Below are 24,199 nucleotides of genomic sequence, written 5' to 3'. Positions count from 1 at the left end.
CTCTTTCCAAGCAAAGGTTTTTTTTCCCCCCATTTTTTTTTCAGTATTAAAGGGCTTCATTATGAAAAGGAGGTCGCTCACCTTGTAAAGCAGGCCCATGATAGGGACAGAGGAGACACTGTAGAGTGGGGGGAGCCAAGGGCATTCAGGGAGCTGGTGCTCGTTCTGCAGGAGAAAGGCAGGCAGCACGCTGACCTCTTCCAAGTCAGGGCCGGAGGGCTGGGACCGGGGGCCGGGCAGCGGGGGCTGGGAAGCAGATGGGGCTCCCGCACTTGACAAGTGCACACGGGGGTTGGGGTCATTTATCCTTGGAGCAGGACAGCAGAGCAGCAAAGCCATCAGGGCCTCAGAGGCAGAGTGCTTGGCACTGTCACTTACCAGCGGCGGGATCCTGGCAAGTCCTTCAGCTCCGCAGGGACTTAACAACTTATCAGTAAAACTGGGATAATGGTGATGATGATGATGGTAAATCCAGTGGAAAGGTGGCATCCACTCCCATCTGTCCCTGGCTTGTGTGGTCTCAAGTGTGCACGTCTGACCCCAAAGGACAAAAGGGAGCGCTCTTCTCCCCACCCTCACTGGGGGCCCAGGGTCCCACTAGGCCTTACAGGTGTCTAGGCTGCTGCGGGCGGCTGGCAATTTGGCACCGAGGTGGGGGACTGAAAGCACGGGCAGGAATTGGTCCCACTCAGAGGAAGGGAGCGGGCCACAGACACTTCCCTCACGCTATTCCTTGTCCCCTGGCACCACCGTCAGAACTTCTGGGACCCCCAACCATCTGTGGTCCCCCAGACCTGGAGATGCTCTGTGGTTCCCCCCTGCCCCTCCTGCATCCCAGGGCCACAAAAACTTGCTTATCCTCTTGAAGGGTGAGAAGGCCCTGGTGCACAGCAAGGCCAGGGAGGGAGGGGGTTTTCCTCCCTTCCAAATGCTCCCCTCCTCCAAGGAGAGAGGGAAGGGCTTCCGGCAAAGGGCATGTCCACGTGTGTCAGACCAAACCGTGTCAAGCCGGCCTCATGTGGTTTCTGTGAGCATCGGCTGAGGTAATGTATGGAAACATGCCTCTTCAACGCAAAAACGTGCCACCAATAGGCGCTGATGTTATTTCTTCAGCAGGAAAACACTTACAGGGGAAGCGGTCCTGGTCCCGGCCACACAAAGCAGCCAGGCGTTTACCACCCATTTGTAGGGCTGGTCACAAAAGAAGAAATGGGACCTTCTTCGGAGGGGTGGGTGGGTAGTGAAAGAGGGAAGGGCCATCTTTTCCAAGTGTGTAATGTTGGTTCCTGCTGGCCTCATGGTGGGTCACCAGTCTCAATAGTCTCTTTTTTTTTCCCCTTTTTAAAACATTTTTTTTATTGAGCTATAGTCATTTTACAATGTTGTGTCAAATTCCAGTGTAGAGCACAATTTTTCAGTTATACACAAAGGTACATATATTCACTGTCACATTTTTTTTTTCTCTGTGAGCCACCACATGACTGACCCGCCAGAATAATGGAAGATTGTCTAAACATTGCTTTCGTGCTGGAGGGGATTGTGTTGCCTAACAGAACGGGGCCTTTTGCGAATACTTGGAAATCTTTGCTATTTAAAAGTGTAGACATTTTTTTATGGCATTGTTTGCAACGGAATTTGATTTTGAGCATGGAAAAGGAGACGGGTGCTCCTGGTAATTTTTGTCTTAAGTTCATCTCAATTTTCTGCTCTCTGTGACTTTTATTTATTTTATTTAATTTTGGGGGGAGCTAATTAGGTTTATTTATTTATGTGTTTAAATGGAGGGACTGGGGATTGAACCCAGGCCCTCGTGCGTGCTACGGCTGTGCTCTACCACTGAGCTGTTTCCCTCTGCACTTCCTGTGATTTTTAAAGACTCGTCTGCAAAACCTGACCCTGGTATCCCAACCAGCCATTTCAGGGCCCGGCTCAGCGGGCTTCTCCCAAACACGCCCTTCCTTTTAGCTTCTCCCTGGGCATTCTGGGCTCAGGGTCTAGACTGGGGATTCATGGTGGCTTTTCCCCCACCACATACTCCACACGCCGCCCCCCCACCCGCCCCACCTCTGCCCGAGCCCAATTCTCACAGCCATTCCTCGGATAAATACGCTCTGTCTCTACAGCAGACTCTTTATCCCCTCAACATCCAGGGGAACGGATTCATCACACTGAGGCTTCTGTCTGGGAACTGCTTCCAGACAGCCCAAACCATGCCCTGGCTTGTGTGTGGGGTCTGGCTTTGGGTCTGGTCCTTCTCTCCCTCTGTTTAGCTTCGTTTGATCTCCCTCTGGGATGTGGTCCCTGCCTCTCTCTGTCCCATTATTTCGCCCGGTTCCATGCCCAGCCTCAGGTTGACTCCAAGAGGAATTCTTGTTGGCCAATGCGATGTGAAGTGTCTCAAACCCAGAGTCAGGAGCCCAGGCACATGGAACTCTCCCCTTGAGTCAAGTATCCTCAGGCCAACAGGGCAAATCTGTGGGTATAAATGTGAATAAACCAGGAGCAGCTGGATTTCCAGCCATTTGGTTTCCTGACTCAAGTCAGTGTTATTCAACCATCTTGGTGGCATTTTTAGGGGCTTTGATGGTGGAAGGAGAAGGATTTCTTTCCATTTAGGAAAATAGCTACTCAGTTCAGTCTGGAATGAATTTGTCTTGTCCAATTATTTTCCATCAAATACCATTGTGAGGAAGCCACTGAGAACTTGTTGAATAACTCTTCCGTTGTGTTTTTGTGGTTTTTTTTTCAATGTTCAGAAAAATATTTCATCCCTTGAAGAAGTCCTGAAAGGAATTTTCAGAGGATTAACAGGGACCAGACTGTACATTGGAGATGGACCCTCCGTCACGGAGGAGGGGCTGTTGACAGATTTAGAAGCCTGCTGTAAAGAGAGAGACACGGTGTTCTCTATTTGGTAGGGTCAGATCTTAGATCAAGTGAAGACTTCTTGATATATAGTGGAGCAGCTGGGCATTCAGATAGTTGGGGGTCGGGGGGAGAGAGAGCACGAGATCCACAGGTCAGCAGAGGAACATGAAGGAGACAGTTCTTTCTACAGGCAGCTGGGAGCAGGCTGGGAAGAGCCGCTCAGCACTGAGAATATGTCTCGGGCAAGGGGGCAGTACGTCACCTCACTCGTCTTTGATTCTTTTCTCATTAAGAGACAGAGTCTATGTCCCTCCTTTTGATAGACTTGAGACCGCTCTGACCGGTGAAGTGCAGAATAAGTGCCATCGTGCAGCGTCTGAAGCTGCGTCGCAGACGGCGGTGCAGCTCTGCTGTGCCTGCCGGGACGCTGCTCCTGGGTCTCTGGAGCCAGGTGAGAAGCCTGGCTGTCCTGTGGCCGCTGCGCTTGAGGAAGCCGAGCCTCCGGTCTGCAGCCCTGGTGCTTGAGTTAGCTGAGCCCACGTGGCAGGTACCTGAGTGGAGGTCATTCTAAACCCTAGCTGTTAAGTCACCCCAGCCTTTGAGTCTCCCCTGTCGAGGCCTCAGGCATTGCAGAACACAGACCAGCCATCCTCTGTGCCCTGTCCACGTTCCCGACCCACAGAATCCATGTGCCCGATGAGACAGTTTTGTCAAGACAGTGAGTTTTGGGGTAATCTGTTAGTGCAGCAACAGAAACTAGTGGGCAATCTGTAAATGGAGGAGGAATAAAGCAGAGAAAGGGGCTAGAGAGCGAGATGGTTGTGGCCGGGGCAGGCATTTTGGATAGGTTTCAGAAGACTCCTCTGAGAGCAGGATGCTGTGCGCGTGCGGGCTCACATCTGCTGAGGGGAACAGATCCTGGTCCTAGGGAACAGCATGTGCAGAGGCCCTGACTTGGGAATGAATGAGTTTACTCAGGGGATAGCATGATGGCATAAAAGAGCTGGGAGAAGGAGGTGAGGAGTGGTGGAAAATGAGAGGGAGCCCCACGTAGGGTTCTGCTGGCCATGATGAAAATCTGGGTTTTATGGTACACCTGTGCAAGGTGCTGAACAAGGGAACGCTCTCTTCATTGACTCCCCCTTTGATTTTATCCAGCCTTCTGGCTTCAAATCGCTTCTATATGCTAATGATTTCTAAATACACATTTCTAACCCAGACCTCAGTTCTCAATTCCAGATTCTTTATATGGCTGCCTGCCTGGCACTCCACGTAGATTGTTAATAGAAACTTAAAATGTCGTATGTACGAACTATTAGCTTATTTCCTTCCCCATACGTCCTCCTCCCACGGTCTACTTAGTCTCATCAAATGGCAACTCCGTCCTTCCAGTTGCCCGGCTCATCCCTGACCCTCTTTCTTTCTCTGCATCCCTGTCTGATTCATCAGTAAATCCCGTTGAATCCGCTTCCTACTAGTTTCCCCTGCGTTCATCATCACTTTCTTTCCATCTGTTCTCCTGGCACAAAGTGTGGCCATTGAGAAATCTGATGACCATCTGATTTTCTTTCTCTTATTAGCAGCTTGGTCTTTTTACCTGGATGTCTAAAGGATATATTTAAAGTCTAGAAATTTTATCGAATATGTTCTGGTATTACTTGTTCTGGGTTGATTTTAACTTTATATATGTAATTTCAATTTTTTTTGATATTTAATTTCAGAGGAGTCTTCTTGGACTGTAGCTTTTAGCTTTGGTTCTGTTCCTTGCTCTGGTTGTACGGTTCAGGGACTCCTATTACACAATGTTGGATATTCATTGCCTGTCTTCTCTATTTGTTACTTTCTCTCAAGTCCTTTTTCATGGTTCTTCAGTTCTTCTGATTTGACTTTTCTCCTTTAAATTTTCTGTTTCTCTTAAGGAGTTATCTGCTGGATTTAGGCATAATCTGTTTCTACTCGTAACACTTCTGACCACATGTGTGAGTTTTCCACACCAAACAATTCTCCAGTTCTCTGTGGACATCAACCAGGTGTCTTACAATTTGATTCATTCAGACACTAACTACCTGGAGTTAGTGCAGACCCTACAGGTTAAGGGCTCAGCCCCACAAGACTGCTTCCCACTTCATGCGTCAGTCACAAGTAGTGGGTCCCCAGATTAGCCGCACTTCTGTCTGATTTGGCTACAAACTGGGGATTCCCATGAGCACTTCCTCAGATTCAATAATTTCCTACACTGCTTCATGGAGCCAAGGGAAACACTGATGAAGTCAGAGGAAGAGTTACATAGGGCAAGGGCTGCAAGGGTCTCGAGGGCCGGAGCTTCTGTCCTGGAGGAGTTGGCAGTGCACCACCCTCCTGGAACAGGGATGTCATCACCAGCCTGGAAGCTCTTTGAACCCTTTTGTTCAGGTTTTAATGGAAGTTTCATTGCATAAGCATGATTGATCAAATCATCAGCCACTGGTGATTAGCTCAATCCCCAGTCCCCTTCCCCTCACTGGAGGTTGAGGAATGGGGCTGAAAGTCTCAACCCTTTTATTATATGGTTGTTTCCTCTGGCAACCAGCCCCCTCCTCCCCCCCAAAGTTATCTAGGGACCCACCAAGGGTCACCTCATTAGCATAAAGTTGAGTATGGTCGAAAGGGTCTTATTAGGAATAACATCCCCTCTCACCCCTGTCATTCAGGAAGCTCTGTGCCAGGCAGTGGGATGAAGACCAAGTGTATATTTCCTATTATATCACAACAACACTACCCTTGTCTTCTTTTATACTTAATCTAATTTCTGATGTGATTTTTAAAAATTTCTAATACTTTCCTGAATTCCATCATTTTACTTCTGAGTTTTTCTAGCTCTGATTTATGTTGTTCTTTTAGCTTTTTTGGAAATAAATTGTGGATGCCATTTGTTTTCTGGGTATGTCTTTCTGGCATGTGTTATGGTCTATGTGTGGTTCTGTGACTTTAATATTTTCTTCCCTAAATAACTTTGTATGTTTTTGTTGCTGTTGAAGATTTTTATATGAAATTAGTTTTTCTGAATCTCTGGTAGACATAGGCCCACTTGGTTTCTCTAACTTCACTGCTCTGGAATTTCCTCTTCTGTAGTTTGCATGTAGTGTTTAAGAATACATTGGCTTACTTTCTGATGTCTCCAGGCTCTGGTCCCTTTACCCCTTTTCCATGGCCCTTTCATTTGTCCCAGACAGCTCTCGCCCTTTTGGACCTTTACTGCACTCTCTTTGGAGTCACTCATCACTTGAGTGGGGAAAACCCTTCAGACTGGCTCTCTCAGCTTCCCACTGAGGACCTGTTAGCTATTTTTGGATTTCCAGGTTTGTCAGATCCCTGATTCTCTCCTTTGCTTCTTCTTGTACAGATGTTAAGCCTAATCACGTCTTGTATATGTTGGTGGTTTGTCCCTGTCCACTGACATCTGGAGGAGTGTGGAGATACTCTGTCAAGTTAGTTTTGTGGTACAAATTGTGGTACAGATTGTCCACGAATTTCTGTTTTTGCTGTTCTGTACCACTTGTACTATCTTTTTCATGGTGGAATTTAGGAAAATTCAAAAATGATGCTGTAAGGGGGAAGGGTACATCTCAGTGGTAAAGCATATGCTTAACAGGCACGAGGTCCTGAGTTCAATCCCCAGTACCTCCATTAAAAAAAAAAAGTAAAAGAAAAAATAATGCTATAAGCATCATCGCAGAATCTTCTTCAGTCTGTATTCAACACATTATTCAGAATGGGACCATTACGGTGTACATCAGGTCATAGCACCATGACTGTTGACAAAAATGCTTCAGTGGCTCTCCATGTCTCTAGAGCAAACCCCTGAGTCTTGACATCGGCTTGTCATGTACCACGTGGTCTGATTTTTCCCGACCTCTCTTCCCTGTCAAATCTTTGCACTCATCTCATACCACTGTCCTCCTTGCTCATTGTACTACGGCCACGCTGACCTCCTTCCCATTTCTCAAGTTTGCCAGAGATGCTTCTGCTTCAAGGTCTTTGCCCTTGGTATTCCCACTGGTCTTTTTTTTTTTTTTTTAAAGCAATTCATTTTATTTTATTTTTTAATATTCTTTTTTTTTGAGGGGGGAGGTAGTTAGGTTTATTCATTCATTCATTTTTGATGGAGGTACTGGGGACCTCATGCCTGCTACACACATCTTATTTATAAATGTACTTATCATCACATATTTTATTTATTGTTTTACTTATTAATTTTGAAAGTGCCAACTAGAATGTATATTCTACGGAGGTAGATATTTCTGCTCAAAACTAAATTTTTGTTGAATGAGTGAATATATTTCAAAAATCTCTCTCTGGAGAATGGCCATGTGTAAGGTGGTAGAATTCAAAGGGATGGGGGGACCAGCTAGGAGGATGTTACCGTTTTCCAGGCAAGAGATTGTGGTGGAAGCAGGGGAAGGCGGGATGAACGGCTGAATCTGTGATCTATTTTAAGTAGAGAACAGGTATACTTGGTAAGTCTCAGCTTGGGTAGATGCTGTTTATTTGTTTGATTGATGAACTGCTGTAACACGTGTACGTGAAAATGACTTCCTGATGGGCTGATCCCAGCTCCTGGTCCTGACAAATTCTCAGTTAGTATTTCACTGAATAACCTGCCAAGTGTGGCGAGGGGAAATTCAACAGAACCCAGGGGAGAAGATCATTTGGAGGTGGGGCACAGGAAAGGTGTTGCGGTAAAATTTGCTGCGTAATAGATCAGCCTGAGGCTCAGTGACTTAACACAACAAGGATTTATTGTTTTTCATGGTCTTATGGGTTAGCTTGGCAGGGTCTCTGCCGATTCTGCCTGGGCACACTCACGTGGCTTCATTCGGCCAGAGGCTCAGCTCGGCTGCAAGGTCATCTCAGGATGGCCTCTGTCACATGTCTGGCAGCTGGTGCTGGCGGTCAAGTTGGGGGACCTCACTTCTCCATATGGTCTCCCCTCTTCAGCAGGCTCGACCAGCTGCCTTGCACGGTGGTCTCTGAGCTGCATTTCACGAGAGCAAGAGTGGAAGCTGTAAGGGACAGCCTCGCAAGTCCCCACTGTTACCTCTGCTCAATCCTACTGGCTAAAGCAAGTCCCAGGCGACCCTAGATTCTAGGGATAAGGGAAATGGACTCTAACTCTTGGTGAGAGTAGGAGCTAAGTCCTTGCCAAGGGGCATGCTTGCTAAGAGAGGAAAAATTTGCAGCCATATTTTGCCATCTTTCGCAGAAAGAAACCAGCCTTCGTTGAATGTTAACTTCGGTCCAGGCACACGTGACGCTGCTTAATCCTTATAGCAATCCTGGGAGGACGGTCACTGGAGAAATGGAGGCCCCAGGACAATACAGAGCCTCTCTGTGGACCCCGAACCAGCGAGAAGAAGGCTGGCCTGCAAGTCTGGATTTGCCTGACCCTACAAGCCTGTTTGTTTTTTTTTTCTCCCTCTTTTCCTCTTTCGTGCTGATACTGGTCACGTTTCTGCAGTGCACGGAAGAGGGATTCAGTTGGCTCCCCCAAGCAGTTTTTTCCTTCTCCCCTGCCAACCTTCTCTTGTGGAGATTTAATGGACTCCTCACCTTTATGGGGAAATCAAAAAAGGCTTACTAGCTGACACTTACTGAGTAGTTACTGGACATGCTCGTGTCTAGGTGCAGTGCTTCCTGCTGACCTGGCTCCTCCGAGTTGCTGGATTAGCCAGCGGTTCTCTGTCCTAGCAGACTGACCCTGCCACCCCTGGGGTTGTCAGAGGATTCTCTTTGCTGCAGATTCCTGCCCCAGTGGACGTGGCTGTCTCTGAGCAGGCAACCAGAAGCCAGGCATCCGGCTGTACTGCCCAGGCAGCCTGGAGAGCCTGGGGCTCTGGTCTCCCTCCTGGCTGGACTCCGTTTCCTGTTTTCCGAGCAGAAAGGTGAGCGATGGTGCCTCCTTTCCGGGTAGGAGATGAAGGAGCATTTAACCACGTGCTGGTCTGGGTGCCCGGTTCCGCTCGGGGCGGAGGCTGCTGGCTGGGGAAAGCACGCTCAGACAGTAGGTTTCGCTTCTTTTACTCACCGCTTACCTTGGTGTGGTCCATGACGGCTTCAAAGCACTTTCCGATGCACAGTCCCATGAGCACCTTGCGCCATTCCTGCGAGGGAGGCAGGCCAATGATAACATTTACATCTCAGATGTGAGAAATACGAGGCTGTTACCCGAGTCTTTGCGGCCACCTGTTAGACCTGGGACTCGAGCCCACTTTAAGTCCTACCTTTCTGTCCTCGTACTAGGCTGCCCCTCGAAGACCAGGTGAGAGGATGCGGGCACTAGGGAGGAGCCTGGGAGCATGGGAGAAGCACGCGGCCTGTGACTCTCTCCCGCCCTTACTAGTCGCTACCTGGAAGCCGGCAGCTGTGATGTAACCACAGCGTCGTTCAGTGATGGCTGCCTGGCTCTGTGGGTGGGACCGCGGTGCCGGCTGGCTGGGGAATCCCACTGGTGACAACACAGCATCCTTTTGAGCTGACGCGGCAGCAGATGCCCCAGACCAGCTCCGAGCCTGACGGCGTCTCTGCGAAGTGTGCGCAGGGCCAGCAGACGTCAGGGCCCTCCTGTAAATCACCTTCACAGAGCCTCTTTGTGGTTGATTCACTGATGACTCATTTAGAATCTGGTTTCAACATGGTGACTCAAAATGCACCACTTTCATTAAAAATAACATTCACTGGGGTCTAACGGCTTTCTTTTTTTTTCTGTTTTTTACTGTACTGTGGTTTCTGGATGGGAAGCTGTCAGATAGCAGGTGAAGGGTTCAATGGGACCAGAACACAATTGCACATGCCTTCCCAGGCTCCAACTGCTCAGGAATTGACTGATGGCATGTTGGATACCTGCTGTGTGTCCTGCAGCCTCTGAGCCCCGAGTGCGAGCACGTCAGCGAGCTGGTGTGGGTGTGTGTGGGCGCATGCATGCTGAGTACACGAGTGATCTGTGAAAGACGGGGTGAGGGGGTGTCTGCCCTCCAGGAGATTTAGTCCCGGGTAGCAGGACTGCTTGGATGCTTGTTAAAAATGCAGATTCCAGGGCTTCACGCCACACCTCCGCGAGTGGGAACGTGGCTGATTCTGCCGGAGATTTTTAGTTCACAATTAAGCTGAGAGCCTCGACTTTGGGTGAAAGAGATGGGAACTCCCTGTGGGCAGCCCGCTCGGTGAGTGGAGAGCAGGGGAGAGGTGGGCAGGCTGGAGGTGAGGTGAGAGAGGAAAAGGCGAGGGCGGAGGTGGGGTGAGGGTGGGTGGGGGGAGCATCAAGGGTGAAGTGGGCCCCGAGTCCCTGTGGAGACTGCACAAAAACCCCCGGCTTTATTTGAGGCACCCGCAGTCTTTCTGGTTTGGGGACCCAAACTCGGGCATCCCCTATTTCCTTGGTGATAAAAAATAAAACCCCCAAACGGTTTAGCGGGCAGTCTGTGCACTTTAGCAATGCTGGAAACTTCAGTGGGAAAGACCCGGATGAGGTACAGCTGAATCTGACCCGAGTGACAGTCCAGAGGACCCCCGCCGAAGGTCTCAGCTGCTTGTGGGAAACCACCATTTTTATCTCGGCCACTTGCAACTTTCTTCACCCACTTTTGTCATTGTCGTTCTAAAGTTTCGCTTCATGAAGGCTTTTCCCTCCAAGCCCAGGGGGAGGTGTGACCTGACCACCTGGGTCCCTGTTCCCACCCCTCTCTCCTTTGAGGGGTCTTCTCTCCCAGGGCTTCGGGTAGCCAGCCGCTCTCACCAGCGGAAGTAGGTGTGAGGTCCTGGGGTAAGTGGGAAGGTGGACATGTCATCCCAGATGGCCTGGCCACCCTGGGGTCGGAGCGTGGTCACTGGGCACCTGTGGTTTGGCCTGCTCACCCTGCCCCGACCCTCCTGGCCCTCCCAGTCTCAGAGGTGCAAATGCCCTGCCCCTTACTGGGACATCACCACGGACCTCACTGGGACATCACCACGGTCCTCACCTCTTTGCTCAACTCCTCTCATTCCCCATCTCCTCAGCCCTGTGTCTGTGGCTTCCAGGCCTGAGACCCAAACCCCCTCCTCCCCAGCTCCCCTCCTCCATCGTGGTTCAGCGCACTTCCAGTTGCTTCCATCTGCTTCCATACCAAGGGGACCTTTCAGGAAGCTTCCCCAGCACCTGTCCTCATGGCCACCATTCCTGCTGGGTGACTCCTCTCTCCAGAAGGTCGTCAGACTGTTGGCATGGAACTTCGGGGGCTTACGAAGGGATCTGGTAAATGACCTGCCATTTCCTGGCCCTCGCTTTCCTCTCCTCATCAGTCACTGCAAATGGCCACAAGTAAGGAGAGGGTCTTGATCCCTGGAGCTCCGTACGTCAGTGCTTAACAAGAGCTTCACCCGGCCCATAACCTGGCCCATTTTCAGGAATAAACTTACTTCAACTGAATTAATTATTGTGGTCTTTGCTGTTGGCTTTGGAATTGGTTTGCGGAGGGGGGCTTTTTTAAGTAAAGAGAGGTGACATAGAGTATTGGCGAAGAGTGCAGAATCTGGGATCACAGTGTTTGGCTTCAGATCCAGGCTCTGCCTCTGTGTGGCTGTGTGACCTTGGGCAATTGATTTAACCTCTCTGTGCTTTGGTTTTCTCATCCATAAAATGGGAATGACCATAGTAATGCCAACTCAGAGTGTTCTAGGCATTAAGTTAGTGACGATTTGTGAAGTACAAAGCACAGTGCTGGGTGCAGAGTCAGTATGTTACGTGGGTTTGCTCAGGTTGCCCTCTTCACTCTTAGACAGCAGCAAACAGCTCCAGTGCGGAGGGGTGAGTGAGCGGCAGGCTGGTGTTCGTACGAGGGGTCTTCTCCGGTCACTCCTCTTTGTGGGTCCTTGATGCCAGTGACAAAGAACGTGACTCCGCTCTCTTCTACCCACTTGGAGCAAAGATTTTTGTGTGGGTTTTTAAAATTTAGGCAGCTCTTTGCCCAGTGGCCCCGCTTTTGGTCAAGATTAAAAAATGTGTCTAAAACTCATCACAACACTCCCCGACACCCAGCTGCTTTTCTGTCTGCATTCCTGAGTTCCGCCAGCTGCCCAATCCGAAGTCGGGGCAGTAGGCTTGGCCCCCCATCTCTCACCTGCCCCGCCCAGCAGCACTGCCCCCTAGCAGCTCCAGACTGATCCCCACTGCCTGCAGTCCGGTCCGTCTTCTCTGGACGACTGCAGGGGTCTCCTAAGGTAAGGACCTGAATAGTGGCCCTCAAATGTCAGGTCCCAGTTCCTGGAACTTGTGATATTATCTTATATGATACATGGAAAAATTTTTGCAGGTGGGATTAAGGATTTAAAAAAAAATTCAAATTGTGGTAAAATACACAACACAAAACTTACCATTTGATTCATTTGTAAGCGTCTGGTTCCGTGGCGGCGAATACTTTCACACTGCTGCACAACCATCCTCACCAACCATCTCCAGAACTTTTTCATCCCGTAGAACGGAAGCTCTGTCCCCATTAAACTCATTCTCCCCCCAACCCCCTCCCTCAGACCCCAGCAAACACCATTCTACTTTCTCTGAATTGACTACTCTGGGTACCTCCTGTAAGTGGAACCATTTAGTGTTTGTCCTTCTGTGATGGGCCCATTTCACCAAGCATAATGTGCTCAGTTCTCATTCATGTTGTGTCCTGTGCCAGAATTTCCTTCCTTTTTAAAGCTGTATAATATTCTGTTGTATGTGGACCGCATTTTGTTTATCCATCCATTGCTGGTGGACACTTGGCTGGCTTCCACCCCTTGGCTATCATGAATAATGCTGCTATGCACGTGGTGTACAAACAGCTCTTTGAGTCCCTATTTTCAATTCTTTTGAGCATATACCCAGCAAGGTAATTCCCGGATCATATGGGAATTCTCTGTTTGCTTTTTTGAGGACTCTCCATACAGTTTTCTCTAGTGGCTGCACCATTTTACATTTCCACCAAGCATCAGAGTTTAAGTGAAGCATTTTAAGATGAGGAGATTATTTTGGATTGTCCAGGTGAGTTCTAAGTGCCATCACGACTGTCCTCGTAGAAAGGCGACAGAGGAAGTTAGATACACGGTGAAGGTGACGTGAGGATGGAGGTGAAGACTGGAGGGATGGGGCCATAAGCCAACGAACGCTGGCAGCTACCAGCACCGGGAACAGGTGGGGAGTGGATTCTCCCCTGGAGAGAGCATGGCTCTCCTGACACCCTGTGAAACTGCTTTCAAACTTCTGTCCTTCAGAACTGTAAAAGAATAAAGAAAATTTTTTTGGTTTGTTTTAAACTACCAAATTTGCAGTAATTTGACACATTAGCCATAGAAAACAAATATGCTGGTTTCTGTACATGCAGCCTCTCTCTCCTCCCACTCAGTGCAGCTCCAGTGTCTTTTAAAAATGAAAATTGGGGAGAGGGGAAGGTAAGCCCAGTGGTAGAGCGTGTGCTCAGCAGACATGAGGTCCCGGGTTCCGTCCCCGGCACCTCCATTTAAAAATAAATAAGCAAATAAATTAACCTAATTACTCCCTCCTGCAAAAGTAAACAAACAAATACATAAAATTTAAAAAAAATTAAAAAAGAAAGCAGCAATTAAAAAATAAAAATGAAAATTGAAAATAAATTAAAAAAAAATTTGGCGGTGTCACTCTTTCGTTTGGGCCCTTTTGGTTGTGTCCCACCGTCCGTGGCACAGTGACCGAGGGCTCCTTGTCAGGCTGACAGGGCCCCAGGGCCGGGCTCCTGCCCACCTCTCTGGAGGCATCCCCTCCACTTCTCCTTGTGCTCTTGGCTTCCATCGTTTCTCTCGGGTCCTCTCCTCATGCTGCTAGAATGCCACGGTGCTGTTCTCCATGTGGATGGTCCCACCCCCGCTTTCTCGCCCCCCCCAAGTTTTTACAAGAAGTGGCTGTAAACTGCCCCCCGCCACAAAACCGACTCTTGATTTTCTGTTGGATCTGAGGTCTCAGCTGGAGTGTAACTGTCTGTGTCTCTGGGGATGCTCTCCGTGACCTCCAGGTGAGACTGGCCACCCAAGGCCACCTGGTCCATGGCTCCTAGTGCCCCCCCACCATCACACACCCCACACGTCGTTGCAGGTGCTCGTCTGTCTTCCCCGATGGAGTGGGAGCCTCCTATCGGCACTGACTGGCGTGCTCACCTCTTGGTCTCCACCGTGTAGCTCGGAGCTTGGCCCGCGGTGTGCAGCAGTGACTATTTATTTGCTGGCTAAATGGCTGAGCTGATGCGGAAAGGGAAGTGAGGAAAACCTCACTCTATGAGAAGGAGAATGTCAGAAGGCACATTGTGTGTTGTCCAGGGCGGGCAGTTCCTTGAATTTACTAGGAAGCATGTGATACGGTGCTGGCCACCAGGAGGGGGCGCCACTGTTGGAGGGGGATTGGGGTATGTCTGGGGTCAAACAAACCACCTGAGCGTTGCCCATCACTGGTGAGGGGCTGCCCTAGAGCTGTTACACAGGTGTTGCTGGTCCATCTTGCCTTTGCCTGGAATCTTGGCATGTTGTCACCCATCCTTGCTCCCCCTAACCCCCCATGCAACCCAACACAGAAATACACACACAATCCTGACTTACAAAGCATTTTTAAGAACATTTAAAAAAAGTAAATGTGGTAAATTACACATAACATAAAACTTGGCATAATTGTTTCTAAGAGTACAGTTTCTAAGTGTTAGGCAACCATCCTCACCATCCATCGTCCGTAGTAAAAAACTCTTTTTGCTCTTGCCAAACTGAAACTCTGCATACCCATGAAAGAATGACTCCCCATTCTTCCCCCACCCCCGATTCAACCCCTGGCAACCACTATTTCTACTTTCTGTCTCTGTGGACTTGAATATTCTAGGTACCTCATGTACATGGAATCATACGGTATTTGTCTTGTTGTGACTGGCTCATTCCACTTAGCTGGATGTCCTCAAGCTTCACCCATGTTGTTGCAGGTGTCAAAATTTCTTTCTTTTTTAAGATTGAATAATATTCCATTCTATGGTTAGACCACATTTTGTTTTTCTATTCATCCACTCATGGACACTTGGGTTGCCTCTTGGCTTTGTAAATAGTGTGCTATGAATGTGGGTGTACAAATATCTCTTTTATTTTTTTAAGTTTCTTCTTTTTAGTTTGTTTTTGTTGCTGCTGTTTGAGATTTCTTTGGGGGGGCGGTAATTAGGTTTACTTATTTTTTTAATGGAAATACAGGGAACTGAACCTGGGATCTCGTGCATGCTAAGCATGGGCTCTACCACTGAGCTCTGCTCTTCCCCCCACCCCAAATATCTCTTTTAGACTCTGCTCCCAATTCTTTGGGGTAGGTACCAGTGGGATTGCTGGCTTATACGGTAATTCTATGTTCAATTTTTTGAGACATTGTCATACTGTTTTGCATAACAGCCGCACCATTTTACAGTTCCCACCTAAAGTGAACAAAGTTTCCAATTGCCCCACGTTTTGATAGATTTTGTAGACTTTGATGGAACATGTCTTGGTGGAGGTTGGAGGGAGGTGGTTACATTCCACAGTCCATCACAACTGTTCCTAAAAATGTTCTTTGAGCATCTCTCTCTTTCCCTGGGATTTGACTTGCGGTGGCAGAGGGCTCCTCCTCCACTGCCCTCTTCCTCGCCAGTGTGGATTCCCACCTGGTATTATTCTTTTAGTTATTTGTTCTTTCAAGTATTTTTTTTTCCTGGATTAAAAAAGACTTTATTTTTTAAGAGCAGTTTCAGGTTTGCAGCAAAATTGTGGATTGTAGAGAGATGCCCCTGCCCCCTGCCCCACTATCCAGAACCCCACCGCCGCCAGAGTGGGACATTTGTTACAACTGACAAACCTGCAGTGACTCACCATTGTCCCTCAAAGTCCATAGTTAACATTGGGTTTCATCATGGTTTTGTATATTCTATATTTTGGACAAATATAAAATAACATACATTCATCATTATAATATGACACAGAGCATTTTCACGGCCCTAAAAGTCCTCTGTGCAGTAGAGCTTTTTGATTAGGTATTTGGTCATGTGGTTCAACATTAAAATGTTCAGACGTCTCCCTCCCAGACAGTCCGACAACCATTCAGTTCTGCTCCCCAGAGGCCACCCGTGTCTTACTTCCTTGAATACATATTTGGAGATATTTTATACACGTTCTGTAGGAGAGCAAATTGATGAGGGGATAAAGTGAAGCATGAAATATAAAAGTCATACCAGGTTGGCACCAAAAACAGAACTGAAAGCACACATACAGGGGAAAATCAGACAGGTTTGCTTAACGCCAGCTGAGCGCATATGATATAATGTAAAGCAACCACCTGGTTCTTTGCATGATTTGGATCACAGGAGAGCAATGTACTGCACATATCTGGAAGAAAACACTGCATCAGACCAGTCACTCAGGCAGGGCCATAGTGCTGTCTGGAGCGTGCTGGCCCAGGACCCTTAAAGGAGATTTTTTTTAAATTGAAGTATAGACAATTTACAATGTTGTGTTAATTTCAGGTGTACAGCATAGTGATTCAGTTATACATATATATATGTATATATATATTCCTTTTCATATTCTTTTTCATTATAGGCCATTATGAAGTATTAAATATAGTTCCCTGTGCTGTACAGTAGGACCTTGTTGTTTATCTATTTTAAATATAATAGTGTGTATCTGCAAATCCTGAACTCCCAATTTATCCCTCCCCACCCTCTTTCCCCTGGTAACCATAAATTTATTTTCTATGTCTGTGAGTCTGTTTCTGTTTTGTAAATAAGTTCATTTGTGTCCTTTTTTTTTTTTTTTTTTAAGATTCCACATAGAAGGGATATCATATGATATTTTTCTTTCTCTTTCTGGCTTACTTCACTTAGTATGATCATCTCCAGGTCCATCCATGTTGTAAATGGCATTATTTAATTCTTTTTTATGACTGAGTAGTATTACATTATATAAATATACCACAACTTCTTTATCCAGTCATCTGTCGATGAACATTTAGGTTGTTTCCATGTCTTGGCTTTTGTAAATAGTGCTGCTGTGAACATTGGGGTGCATGTGTCCTTTTGATTTAGTTTCCCAAGAGTGGGACTGCTGGATCCCTCTGGTTAAAAAAAGTTCTGATATTTCAAGGTCAGGGCTAATAGTGCAAATTATTGTATTCATTAATGTATACATGTATATTGAATGTACCTGCTCTGTTCTGACTTTCAAATGTAACAAAAATGAGTAAAACTGTGAACAGATAAATATGCTTTTCATGAATTCAGGCAAAAGGATTTAAAGGGGAGAAACACTGAAGATTATTCCTTTGGCACATGAATAATTAATCCTGTCAGGGCAGGGTATCGGGGATGTGTGTGTGTGTGTTTTAGACTACGAGATCGTATCTCTGAAGCCGGTGTCATGGAGACAGCGTCTTCCTCGTATCTTCAGAGGTCACCGAGTTGGTTTGGCTTCCCCACACCCTTTCGGAGGTCTTGGTCCCAGCGTCAAGCTGTGCAGGTCTGTTTCGAGCCCTTGGTGACGTCTCTCTGCACTCTTGGCAGAAACAGGGGACGAAGGTTGCCACTGTGCTTTATTTCCTTTGAATTAAGCGCCCACCAAAAGTTGTCAGTGGAGTTATAGTCATATGAGGTCACCAGTAAAGGTAATTTTCAGTTCTTCTGAAGACACCTGCTGTAGGATTCCAGGTGTTGGTATGGATTAACTTTCAATTTTAAAGTATAAATGTGCTTGCCTTTGACGGGGTTTTGCCGATTAACATTTGGTGGTTTGTGTCCAGTTGAAGAATGGGTTTCTAACATGATGCTACACATCAGAAATGGACACAACACTGTAAATGGACTATACTTCAATAAAAAAAGAATGCAAAAAAACCCGTTGTCACTGAGGTTATAAAACCGATCTGTGTGGGAGTCCAGAAAGCAAACCCATGTGGGTGGGTAAAGCAGAGAGGCTTTCCTCTTGAAGTGACATTTGGCAAGGCTGGTTGATTTGTCACAAAAAGGACCAGGTCCTCTTTTCGTCTTCTTGTGAAAACCTGTGTACTTGAGGATTCGAAGTCACATGAATCCTGGCCTGGCAGAAATGTAAATGTTTTGAGAAGGCTCTGTCTTTGCGAGTTTGAGACACTGCAGGCACCGAGGGATGGGTGGGTGAAGGATGGATGGGGCAGGCTGATGTTCTGGGCAATTTCTAACTCTGACAAGACCCAGATACCTCCCTCCCGCCCCCGCCTCCACATCCCCTGTCACCTTCAGTCGACACCTGGCTTCTGGGGACCATGGAGAGAAGTTCCCTTCTGTCTGATTCTGGCCCGTTATGACCTGGGACTGAGGGCTGGGGGAGACCCCTGATTTACACCCCATGATGGTTTATACTGTTACCATTCCTTCGTCCTTTTCATGTGGTGAAGGGGAGGGCAGGAGCTGATCTCAGGCTCCTTTGGGCATTTTAAACTCTGTATGTCTGACCCGAACGACAGCCCGGGAAGTATCCTCAAGAACAGAGTTGTGCAGCTGTCAGACGCCTTAGGCTAAGTGGGAAGAAAAGGATAGAGAGGACTGAGTTCAGCTGGGGCTGTCAGAGGCTAAGTATTAATGCAACCTGGCTGACCCTTGTTCACCCGAATGGGGGAGAAAGCAGCCTTCCTGCCTTTTTTGTTCTCTAGTCCAGCAGGTCCACATGGCCGCCCGCCGATGGCAGCAGGCTGAGGGTCCATCCTTGGCCAGCCAGTGTTGTTTGCAGCTGGGCAGATGCAGACTGGGGGAGGCGTGGAGGTCCAGCTCTGTGGCTTGCCTGTCCTGTGGCCTTTGGCAAACTGCTTCTCCTTGCCAAGGGCTGGTGGTAACAGGGCACCGCCCACCATCAGGGCGTGGGGAGGTGCACGTGTGGTTGACGACTGGGAACCCAAGACCACCATGCAAGTGCAAGGCTGGTTCTGAGGCTTCGGTGTGATGACTGCGAGTGAGAGGTGAGTAGGACCAGGTCTGGTCTGGAGATGTGGAGGTCCAGATAATCACAGACTTCCAGGAACTCAGAGCTGGAAGGAAACATAGCAAATATTTCCTCCAACTCTTCCACTGATTAGACAGACAGGGAAGGTGAATCTTAGAGAAGGGAAGTCACTTGAAGGGTTTCTTGGGCCCTCTGAACGGCTAGGGGGAGACTTGTCCTCCATGGAGAGCCACACCCCATCCGGTGGGATGGCTCCAGGAACTCAACAATCCCTGGATGAGGAGCACTCGCGTGCCGTGCCGAGACGGTGGAGAGGCTTGTCCGTTCAGACAGTGGAACTGATGGCGGAGGGCAGAGCCGAAAGACCAAGGGCCAGATCCAGAGGGTTCCAGGTTCCTAGTCGTTGAAAAGTCCCTCGACCCTAGGAGCACAGGTGAGCTCTGTCACCCTACCCCAGAGCATCCTGAGGGTTGAAGATGGCCCCTCTTGGGTGAGCGGGGCCATGAGCAAGCCCTGACTCACAGCTGCCCGCGGGAGGGCTCCGGTGGAGAGCTGCAGGTGTGGATGGGACTCACCCTAAAGGCTGCAGCCTTGAAGGGCGTGAATCAAGGGTGATGTGATGCCTCGTGACAAAGTAAGGGACAGTCAAGCTCTTAACCTCACCCGGAGAGGCCCCGACTTGTTCGGCCGGGCCAGGGCTGCTCATCTGCTCGGGACGGAGGAGACAGACCGTGGGAGCTGGCAGAAAAGGCGCAGCCCCGGCGCCAGCCCAGGAGAACAGAGGCCGCTTCTTCCCGAAGATTTGCATACGTGCAGGCCCTGGGCTCTCTGTGCTTGGAAAACAACTGACGTCTGCAACTCCCGTCACGCAGGGACAACTGGGGAGGGACAGCTGCGTCCTGGAGACATCTGGAATGTTGGCGACGCTGCCTCAGGCAGGGAAGTATCTCCCACCTCCCCCTGCACCCCTCCCTCCCCCCAAAACTTGCCCCAAACCTGCCTGGTTCGTGATCCTTGGAGCAAGAAATCTGTGCTCGCACTGTTTTCCTGGACGGTGATGACACGTCCCTCTGTGAAACCTACAGGGTAAATGACAGCTGCGCACGGCTTCTGGCATCCTTGGTGTCTCTAGTCCAGGGGATGCAGTGTGGGGCCCGAGGCCAGAAAGGGAGAAATGCCTGGGAAACACACCATGGGTGAGGCCGTGGGGCGGCAGGACCAGGGCAAGTGGGGAGGGGCCTCTTGTTCTCCTGGACATGCGTCTGATGGAGCCCGCGGGGCTGAGGGCCCACGGGGAGCGACGCGCATCACTTCCGTATCTGCTGGGAAGGCGGCGACCCGGCGCAGAGGGCTCTGTGGTCTGCTCCCAAGCACAGACTGCTGAGGGAATGGTTGCACTCTATCTAGAAGCAGGCTGCCCACAGGCTCCTAAGGACTTAGAGCTTTTTCTGAAGGACTGACTGCAGCTCCTGCCAGTGAGAGGGGACTCCCTGGATGCTCTGAACTGAGTCAGTCTGGGGAGTTGAGTCAGAGGGAACACCATGGCTCACCCTGGAGTGGGGCCAGGACATGATGGGGGACGTCTCTAAAAATAAGCCATTCATGTTTGGACACCGTGCTTCTGTCTCCACGGAGACCTGGCACTTGGCGCCCGGCCGACTCCTGCGGCGCCCTGTGCCGGGCGAGGCCAGGACTGAGTCAGGTCGGGTGCTGTGGGGCTGGTGCTTGCTGACGAGTGTCCCCAGCCCTGGACCTCGGCCAAATGTAGGGGTGATGGGGGAGCCCAGAAGCAGGAGCCCCCGAGGGCATCAGTGGGGTCTACCCCCCAGGGGCCGCCTCTCTGGGCCCTCAGCTGGCTCCCCCCCGGGAGGCCTGGCTGACCCCTGGCACCAGCCCCTCGGAGCCTTGACCCTCCTCGTCAGCTGTGAGTGGGGGTGGGGGAGGCGAGTCGTTTCATCCAAAACGAAAACAACTTTCTTGTTTTTAAATGAAAAAGTAAGCTGGACTCATTATTTAAAAACATCAAACCTAAAAAGAAAAATATAAAGAAGAAATTAAGAGCTCACCTGTTACCTCCCTCCTTCTATACCTTTCTAGAGGAAATGGATGTATTTTTCCACACAAAACACACACATTTAGTTGAATATATTTTCCTTCTATAAGAATGGGATTAAAGCACCATTTTCCAACTTTATTTTTTAAGTCATATATCATAACAACTTTCCAGAGCCATAGTTTACATAGCCAGATTCACATAGCCATTTGAACAGCTGCATACAGAGGAGCCATAATTTAACCTAGGGGCTGACAAACTTTCTGGAAAGGACTGGGTGGTAAATATTTTTGGTTTTGTGGGCTGGATGGGCTCTGTCGTAGCTACTCAACTCCACAGTTAGAGCTTCAAAGCGGTCAAAGATTATATGGAAAACAAATGAACAGGTGTGGCTACGTTCCAATAAAACTTTATTGACAAAAGCAGGTGTGGAGGGAGGGGATAGTTCAGTGGTAGAGCGTGTGCTTAGCATGCAGGAGGTCCTGGGTTCAATTCCCAGTCCCTCCACTTTAAAAAAAAAAAAAAAAAGAAAAGAAAAGCATGTCCTGGTCTGGTTTGGGCACGCGCACGCGCGCGCACACACACACACACACACATTCCATATATATATAGATATCTGTATCTATATATTTCCTTGTCTGGCGGCCTCCCCAGGGTAAATTATAGGATGTATTTTTGCTGGGATTTCTAAGGGAAGGTTGTAAACCAGCTGTAGCTTCTGTGTTTGCTCTCATAAGCGCCCATCACTGATTTCTCTAACGAGTGCATTTTGACCGCGCCTTGATGGAAAAAGTGTGCTTTGAGAGGGAAAGGGCCCCTGCAGATGTGGCCTTACCATTAGGGGGCTCCTCCTCCAGGGCGCTCTGTTGCTGAGGCTGCCAGCTGTCTGGGTGGCTTCCCGGGAGCCGGCTCCCTCCTGGACGCGGTGCTCCCATGGGGACTGTGGGTACCAGACGGAGCCCGTCCAGGTGCCCAGTAGCCCTGAAGCCTGCCTGGCCTCAGAGAGGTGCGTGTGGCACATGGCTTTTAGAAGGAGCTGGGGACCTGATTGGAGAGGTCCTCTTAGGACCACGAGTTCTATCTGGAATGGATCCTGGAGGCCTTCAAAGCGGGGCCCACCAGTTCCTGAAGTGAGCTGAACTAGAAGCAAAGACCCCCATCAGCCCCACACCCCCTGGTCTGGCCTCAGCCCCAGGCCACCCGGCACCTGTCCCCAGGTCACAGGCCATCACAGGTGTGTAGGGTATGAGGGAGTGGGCATAGGAGAGAGCAGTTAGGAGGACCCCCACCCACATGGTGCTCCAGGGGAGAGGGGAGGGTGCGGAGGGGGAGGAGGGGGCGTTGGCAGCAGATGCTGGAAATGAAGCCATCAGGGTGACGCTGAGTGTGAGGGGGAGAGGCTGGCCGAGGATGCCGGACGTGCTTTGCCCAGAACGGGAGCGCCGCTTACAGAAGTGAGGAGTGGGGGTGCCTGAGTCTGAGCTCTGCGGTGAGGCTGAGAAGACACAAGTTTGAGGACCATCAGGACAAGATGACATTTAAGACCACAGAGTGAGAGCACTTGGCCCTAAGATTGGTTCCCAGAGTTGAAGTGACTCTTTTTTGAGGGCCTTTTGCTATAAAGGAAAGCCAATTCAACATTGCTGATCATCAGGGAAATGCAAATCAAAACCACAATGAGGTATCACCTCACACCTGTCAGAATGGCCGTCAGCAAAAAGTCTACAGAAGCAAAGGTTGGAGAGGATGTGGAGAAAAGGGAGCCCTCCTATGCTGTTGGTGGGAATGTAAATTGGTGCAGCCGCTGTGGAAAACAATACGGAGGTTCCTCAAAAAACTAAAACTAGAACTACTGTGGGCCCCAGTAATCCCACTGCTGGGTATACATCTGAAGAAAATGAAAACACCAATTCGAAAAGACGCACGCACCCCAGTGTTCACAGCAGCGTTTCTTACAACAGCCAAGATGTGGAAGCAGCCCGAGTGCCCGTGAACAGACAACTGGAATAAAAAGATGGGAGGTATATGTATTTGTAATACATATATGTATCTGTGATATATACATACACATAGTGGAATATTAGTCAGCTGTATAAAAGAATGAAATACTGCCATTTGCTGCAACATGGATGGACCTAGAGGGTATTACACTTAGTGAAATAAGTCAGAGAGGGACAAATGCTCTATGCTATCACTTATATGTGAAATCTAAAAAGTAGAGCAAATAGATGAATATTACAAAACAGAAACAGACTCACAGATACGGAGAACAAACTTAGTGGTTACCAGTGGGGAGAGGGAAGGTGGGGAGGGGCAAGGTAGGGGGAGGGGATGGAGACATACAAACTACACTGTATAAACTAAATAAGCAACAAGGATGCATTGTACAGCACGGGGAAACACAGCCACATATATAGCTTGCAATGACTTTAAATGGAGTACAAGCTATAAAAATATTGAATCACCATGTGGTACACCTGAAACTAATATTCTGTAAATCAATTATACTTCAATTTAAAAAAAAAAAAGGAAAGCAGAGACTTGCTTTCCTCCAGTCCCCAGCCCCGCGCCCCGTCCAGGCCTCAGCTGGATGGACTCTCCTCCGTGCTTGGGCCACACTCACCACTTTCCCCATCTCTGCACTGGCCCTCGTTTTGTGGCTGCCACTGGAGAGTCCGCCTCCTGCCTTGTGCATCCTCCACTGCCCGGGGCGCTGGGAATGCGCCTTCACCCGGTGATTGCCAGGTCCTCCTGGATTGCCTTGGTCCACATGGCGCTGGCTTTAGGACCCAGATGGCACACTCCCATCTCTCCACAGGCCCATGTTGGCTTTGTCCTGTGTTTTATTTAGCACTCTGGGGGGCTGTAGACCTGGAGACAGGGCCAGACAGGAGCTTTGAACCGGGGCCACCCTGTGAACTGCGCAGCCTTGCGCAAACTATGTAACCTGCGTGACCCTTGGTTTTTCCATCGGTCAAAGAGCTGCCCTTTCTCTGCCTCACGGATGTGGACGTGGTGTCCCCAGTGAAGTTCCGAGGCCGAAACACAGGTGTGCGGATTCACAACTCTGTGTGGGCTCCAGACTGAAGGCAGGACCAGTGGGTTTCTCCGAGAAGAGCTGGTGTGCATGCGTGTAAAGCGGGGGGCAGATTTACTCACTCAATACTCTTTACTCAGAACCATGAATCTAAAAAATTTTTAATGAGAAAGATTTTTAAATTGTGGCAAAATATACATAATGTAAACTTGACCATCTCAGCCATCTCTTTTTTTTTAAGCTTTTTTTTTAGGGGGCGA

General features: G+C 49.0%; 2 long non-coding RNA genes across 2 annotated transcripts; both read right to left on the bottom strand.

Moving 5' to 3' along the window:
- Window positions 1-7,456: 7,456 nt before the first annotated feature.
- On the bottom strand, window positions 7,457-9,868 carry LOC123619034 (uncharacterized). Its single transcript, XR_006727550.2, has 3 exons — window positions 9,129-9,868; window positions 8,940-9,008; window positions 7,457-7,882 (listed from the first exon to the last, which is right to left on the bottom strand). It is a non-coding gene; the product is annotated as an uncharacterized LOC123619034 (long non-coding RNA).
- A 12,214-nt stretch (window positions 9,869-22,082) lies between these two features.
- LOC141579034 (uncharacterized) lies at window positions 22,083-23,948 on the bottom strand. Its single transcript, XR_012509935.1, has 3 exons — window positions 23,526-23,948; window positions 22,832-22,903; window positions 22,083-22,397 (listed from the first exon to the last, which is right to left on the bottom strand). It is a non-coding gene; the product is annotated as an uncharacterized LOC141579034 (long non-coding RNA).
- Window positions 23,949-24,199: the final 251 nt, after the last annotated feature.

The sequence above is a fragment of the Camelus bactrianus genome, chromosome 11 (genome assembly GCF_048773025.1).
Source record: "Camelus bactrianus isolate YW-2024 breed Bactrian camel chromosome 11, ASM4877302v1, whole genome shotgun sequence".
Lineage (NCBI taxonomy): Eukaryota > Metazoa > Chordata > Mammalia > Artiodactyla > Camelidae > Camelus > Camelus bactrianus.
Note: the sequence above shows the minus strand (reverse complement) of the source record. Positions and strands in the feature narration are given on the sequence as shown.